This window comes from Falco biarmicus, chromosome 2 (assembly GCF_023638135.1).
Source record: "Falco biarmicus isolate bFalBia1 chromosome 2, bFalBia1.pri, whole genome shotgun sequence".
Classification (NCBI taxonomy): Eukaryota; Metazoa; Chordata; class Aves; order Falconiformes; family Falconidae; genus Falco; species Falco biarmicus.
The window spans coordinates 94,345,051-94,351,831 of NC_079289.1; positions in this window are offsets into that span (position 1 = coordinate 94,345,051).

The following is a 6,781-nucleotide window of genomic DNA, read 5'->3' on the forward strand; positions in this document are numbered from 1 at the left end:
GAGAAGCACAGTGCTGACAGGACTTTCACAAGAATGCCAGTCGATACCACACACACATGGTATAGTACCAAATGAATCCAAGGGCTGTTGCATCCACTGGGGGAAGACCCTGTCCCAGATTAGTGTGGATAGATCTCTCTGTACTTGCAATGTTTCCAGTGTGGTGATGGTATCTCCTCTGTGAGGTTCAGTACAGAAGAAAGAAAGGATGGGTAGGACTGGGTTGTTCCTATTTTTCAACCCAATTCCCAGTTCTTGCTGTGGTTGTTTCTGAATCCAGCTGCTTCAGCTAACAGAAGCAGAAATTCTGGTCTCCAAAAGTATATTTAGAGACCTCATACAAGACAAACATTGAATTCCTTTCCTACCTCATATAAAACATACAAGAAATTGCCTTGGTTCTTTTAATTATTTCTAGGAGGTTTTCTGAGGTTGACAGTAGAGAGAGCTGGATGAAATGTTGCTTAGGAACTATGTGCTAAGGCCTGAAAGTGAGGAGTACGCTGCTGCAGACTTTAAGTTGCTGCCAGATAATCTTTATGCTACTCCTGAATTTCAGGGAATGGGCTGTTGCTGGTACTTGGCCAGATGTCCCATTTTGCTGGTAGTTCAGTGGAACTTCGAGATTTTGTGTTGCAGTTCTTTTACTTCATCTCCTGTGTCATTTTACATTTCTAAGAAATACCTCACATAACATGTGATCATGGAAGAAATGCAACTGCAACTCAAAAATAGCTGTTCAGTCAGAATGTCTGTAACATTCACCTTTTTTGCACGTGTTTTATGCTGCAATCCTCAGTCATGGGACCATGTACATTTTCCCCAAAATGCAATGTTGTGCCAGCTTTTTGACTGGAATGCAACTGTGATGCTTGAGACTTGGTTCTTTCTTGTCCAGAGTGTTGCAGTTATGCCAGCTGCTTGTACAGTCCAGCCCAAAGGGAATTCTTCACTTGCTGGTGGTGCTGTTTCTCGTGAGCTTTTCCCAGCTCCAGCAGAAGGAATTACACCCTGACGCTGCAAGTACAAGTTGTCATACAAACAACTAGTGTTAATTTCAGAAACTGGTTTCCCCCTTTGCTATATGCAAATCAGCCTCATCTCCAGAAGAAGAGTTTGTGATTGGTTGAAGATGCTTTGAAGATTGGAGGAAAATGGTAATAGGTCTTTTATACTAAAAGCATCTTTAAATTAAAAAAAAAACCCAACTTTCAGACCTGGCACAGTATAAATTTAACATACAAATGAAGCAGTGACCTCTGTGTTTCCTACTGAAAGAAAAACTGCTTACTCTTATGCATTGGTGACATTGTCAAGAACACTTGATAATTCTTTTAGAATTATTTCCCCATAGAGCAGCTGACAGTTTACTATGTCTGTATATACAGGCAAACTGAGAAGAGATTAAACAATTTTGATGGGCATAACTTTTCTTTTAGTCAGCCTTATTGGTAACTATTCATCCTTTTTGATGGTAGTCTTGTATAATGGCTAGCTGCAAACATCTTCTACTTCGAAGAAGCTTTAATAAAAACCCTAAATTTCCATAACAGCCTTTGTGAAAGATAAACACTTACATAATCCATATGAATTTGTTCACTCATGTCTTTTTCTCTTTGCAAAAGCTGCTCGCTCATTCATCATATGAAATGTATTTCAAATACTGACATCTTCATCACTTGTTGCATTAATAGGAGTCCAGCAAGACACTTTTGATTCAGCTGCTTAAATTTGGATTTTTTTTAAGTATGATTTTTGGCATGCTGCTCTGAATATTTTGGCTGAGAAAATTACAGAGGGGCCAAGATTACTGCCCAAAATGTGAAATACAGTCTGTCAAAAGAAAACATCTAGAACTGTGTTTTCCTTCTGATTTCTTAAAAGCGTAAGTTACTAGGGAATATACTATTCAGTAAATAATACATTCATGCAGTGACAAGATTCAGTTTTCATGTTTGTGTGCCAATTCATCAGCCATCTACCCTGTCTAAGCTGCTCTGTCGTCTCCTGTGAATCTGCCTGGATAGTCCAAAGGAGAGAAATTCTTATGGGCTTTTCCCTAGGTAGAACAGCAGCCTGTGAGAGAGTCTTAGCTGCTCCTGAGGGGTGGTTAGGATGTTTAAAGCCTCACATCCCTTCATGTATTCTGACACAGCTGGAATTGCTGAGCTGGTATGCAGAGACATGCAGCGGAGCTCTGGGTGGGTAGGTAACAGACTATGGTGCTACTATTTGGGTATTCTTTTGGAGACCTGACTATCACAGTGGAATAATTGCTTGGATTCAGTCCGTTCTTTGAAGCAGGTGAGAGTGCACATGCATCAGCCTCAACTATTCATTTCAGCAAGGCAGAGGCAGCGCAGAAGCCTAACTTGACCAAAAGTGGGGAGACTTGCTCATCTTGAGCTTCAAATGTGTAATCAAAATTCTCTGTGCATGGATTCTATTAATTACACAGTCACAGAAGGGTTTTTTTTGCCTTTAATCATGAATCATTTTCTTATAAGAAATCAAGCAGAGTAAAGTAAGTGAGAACATACGTAGTTTTTGAAAATAAAATACTTTTCAGCCTAATGATGCCCATACCACTGCTGGTTTCCTAAACTACATTGAGATCTTTTGCCTGCAAAGCCTTTTGAAGAGCCAAAATACACAAAACTGCTGTCCCCATGACTCTTGTTTACAGCCATCCCAAAGAAATTGTGGGGAGGAAGGGATGAGAAACATGGAAAGGATTGGTAGGGGTTTTTTTCCAAATAGAGTTCAAAGTGGGCCTCCTTAATTTTTAAACTTTGTTTTAAATAAAAGCAACAGTTTACCAAAATCTGGGTTCGATAAAGATGTGAGGCAAAGCCTATCAGGGGCTTTTAAAAATTTGCACCACTGTCTTGGGGTGTCCCTAAGCTGCACCTTACTGGAAGCTGGGAAGTGGTAACAAAATACTGCTTTATTAATGGAATTTTCTTATATTGTCCTCCAGACAGCTGCTATTGGGTGATGGCACGGGAAGCTAATTAGACTTCCAATCTGTTTATAGTGACTTGTAGAATCTTTCTGCATGCCTACACTGAAGATCAAGATTGAACAATCAGTCCTGAGGTTCAGCTTTCGACTACCTCATGCATCCTTTTTCCTAGGTACAGAAATTGCTCCTGTGGTTCAACTCCACCAAAGTTTACTGCTATTGAGGTCTGCCAGCACCCCTTATGTGATCACTCCCTCACTGTAAAAAGGAATTGAGTTGGAAGAGCCCTACTGCCAAGCTGTTTAATGTAACCCAGTTTGTCATGAAAAGGAACAAGGGAAGCACTCAGTTGTGCATGGATGAGCAGGTCTAGAGGTGGCAGACTCCATAGGCAAGAGCATTCATAAGGCACTGTTGCCACTGCTAGAAGAGAATGTATGAGCACATTTTTGTAGTACTTGGAGCCTTCAAGGATTTTTCCTGCTTTGTTTTAAAAACAATCCCTTTGTATTTCTTTCATCAGGCACGTTAGCCAGCTTTCTCTATTATGAAACATCTAGAAAAGCATGCATTTATTTTCCTTGCTGAACACAGAAGGTAACACTAATTTTGGGCAAGCCCAGATGGGTTTATCCCAAGATTTCCAATATTTTTTTTCATTGCTGCTTGCTGTGTAAAAGTTAACGTGTTGAGTTTGTAGGTTTGCATGATTAAGGTTCCTACCCTTCGCTTTGGTGCGAACTATAGCAGGAACCAAGATGCCCAAGATTCATTCAGCCCTTCTGGTCTAGACACGTGCAAGCACTCAGCGAGAAAAGTCTTGCATTTCAATACAATGCCTTGTATTTCATTAACACTCACATAGCTAAGTCTTATTCCCATCCTTTGCACTGGATAGGGAAAGATCTCCTGGGTCATCATGTCTAGTCTTTGCTACCTCTGGCAAGCACATCGTCTGATACGTTTCAGAAATTTTACAACAAATTCCATTTCCTGTCACTCCCACTTCTGCTAGTTAAGACTGTATGGCCTGCTTCTCAGTTGCAAAGCATAATAAAATACTAAGACTGCTACAAGCTTAAGTTGTCCTTTGTCAGTGAGCTGCAAAAACCTAATTGCAAGTACAGATTATGTATCTTGGGGTTTTTTTTTTAGTAATTACAGTACTGTAATATCCTCTCCCTGGACAGAAAGACTTATTGTGACAGAAGTAAATGCTCGAAGTATGATTTTACTTAGGGAATAACCCATCAAAGGTCCCGCTTCTGATCTGTAGTGTATTCCATGAAGTGATTAATAACCGAAGGCTCCCGTCCCACTATCCTCCTTTCATGCAAAGCGGTGAGGTTGAGCTAAAATTTCAGCCAGTTATGCTGCAATGCACTCAGAACATAAAAGTTTGATGAGTTGCTCCAAACAGAATAATCCTTACATGACTGCAGAATATAAATCTGAAATGGACTGTAAACCAAAAGCAATCAAAACAATAATAGGCATTACATAATAATTACATCTGGGGAGGTAGTAATATTCATGACCTTTAAACAATTTTCTATATGTCTATTGATGAATTTATCATTTCCAGTAACACCCGATCCCCTGTGCTACAGACAAGAAAGTATTTGTTATACTGAGTCTTCCTGAGCATAACATGATGTTTTTCATTTGTACTGCTCCACCACAGAGCTGTGTCTCCGCAGCACCTCGCCTGGTTTGTGGTCCTGTTTTGGTGTCACCACCCTGGGTGTTCCAGGGGCATACACGAAGTCCATCCTTGGCTCTTCCTCTGTGAAGCCCTGCAGCTAAGCAGCACTCACAGTGGCTGTTTTAATCATTATATACCAGCCCTGTGGTCTTTGTTACTTTTTTTTTTTTTGCTGGCCGTTGAACTCAGAACATGTAAACTGTACTACCTTCCTATGTATTGCTTGCTCTTGCTCTGAAAGCTATGATGCTGAGTGCATGATATGTGTGACATGACTGGTTGCTGCGGCAACAGGCAGTGATATCATAGATGCCAGATGATTAATTCATGTCAGGGATACACCAGGAAGAACAGCTGTGTTGTGCTACAGAAAGGCCTTCCTCCCAAATTACTCTCCTCTACCAGCAAAGAAAATTGAGGGAACGACTGGCAAAATAAGTGCCCAGTGCTCCCTCCTCTGCTTGTTCTGTTGAGCAGATCCCTCTTCAGGTCATCTACAGCTCCAGTGTGAGAGCATAAACATATATTTCTGGAGCGCAAAAGTGCTTCCCTAGAGAAGTTTTAAATTATTTGCCCTTCACAAGTGTGTTTTACTATGCAGACCTGCTCTAGAAAGATGTCCTATACTTTCCCTGTCAACAGCAGTTAAATCTTGTTTGGAAGGAGAAAAGGAGCTGCCTTACTGTAGTCTCTTCCCTTCAATAGCTCTTTCAGTCTAGCAGTGTTACTTGCATTATTTAAGTCTAGCAAAATAAACACTATTTCTACGGCGTGGCTATGGCTAAAGGTTTTTTGTGGTAAATACATTGATAATAATAAACTGCACTAGTGGCTTGTGTTGTGGAAACTCCCATTCCAGGCATAGCCTGCAGTGTAATAGTCCCCGTCAGCATGACAGAATTGTTTACTTCAGTCCAAGAAGATGCCACATCCTACTGGAATAAAACATACCAACAGTTTATATTGTTCAAACTTCAAAATACCATATTAAAAAACAGTAACTGAACAATTTTGTTCTGCTAGTTTAACTTCCTTCAGGCCAGGCTTTTGAAGCATGAAGTGATATAAAACCACTGTAATGCTAGAAAACATACAGCAGAGTCTCGAGTACAGTGCAGATTTTGTTTCCTAGCAGGGTGGCCAAAATTATAATAATTGTGAAGAAAAAGTGTCCAAACAAATTGTCTTAAGTGTGTAGATTTTCCAATATTATTTTAATTTCCTGGTTTGCAGAAATAAAATTCGAGGGAGTTTTTTATACTTCTTAGCCGAGCAACCTTTAAAATGTGGAATGGCTTAGCAGCCTCACTTTGCAGGGCTTGAAATAACATCTGAATGCATACTGAATGTCAAAAAAACACCTACACTGCCTCTCCCACTGCTGCCATCCCCACAGAACTACCTGGAATTAAATGGGTATGCTCTGTGATGCATTTTTTTGGCAATCTCCGTCATACTTCAGATCTCAGCTGAGCAGTTTCCAGGGTTTCTCTTAACTCGGTTCTTTTCAGTCCACCTATGCTCTCTTCTTGCTCCCTCATCTTTTTAACAAAGGCTTCTACCTAGCTTGTATCCCTCCACCCCAACACGTGCTCTTCTGGAGCCTGATTCTGCTTTCACAGCTCCCATATTCCTGTCTGCCTCCCACAAGCAAGGCACGAAATGTTGCCTGGACGCTTGAGCAGCCAGCAGAGCAACTGAGAAGGACTAATCTAGATGACCAGAAAAAGGTCGATGCCTCCAGCACCATAAACACTGAAAGCAGAAGGTGCTGAGACCCTTCCCACAGTGTTTTCCCCAACCTGTTGGTGGCTGAGGGAAGATCACTCTCTGCTCTTTTACTAATTAAACCACAAAACTTCCTCACTGCTGTGCAAGTGGTGGGAATGGTGTCACTGCTAGTTCATCTCTCCCCATTCTGGCTAGACTCCAGTCAATCACCCAGAGTAAATATCCCCACTTCTCTTAACTACTGACCAAAGCCTCTCTACAGTTGCAGTGCAATGAAAACACCATAATCCTGTTGAGCACCAGGGGAAGCTTTTGTGAGACTTTCCCCTAGTGGGAGGAAAAATTACTGGATACAGAGCCTGGACTTCACAATCCATCTG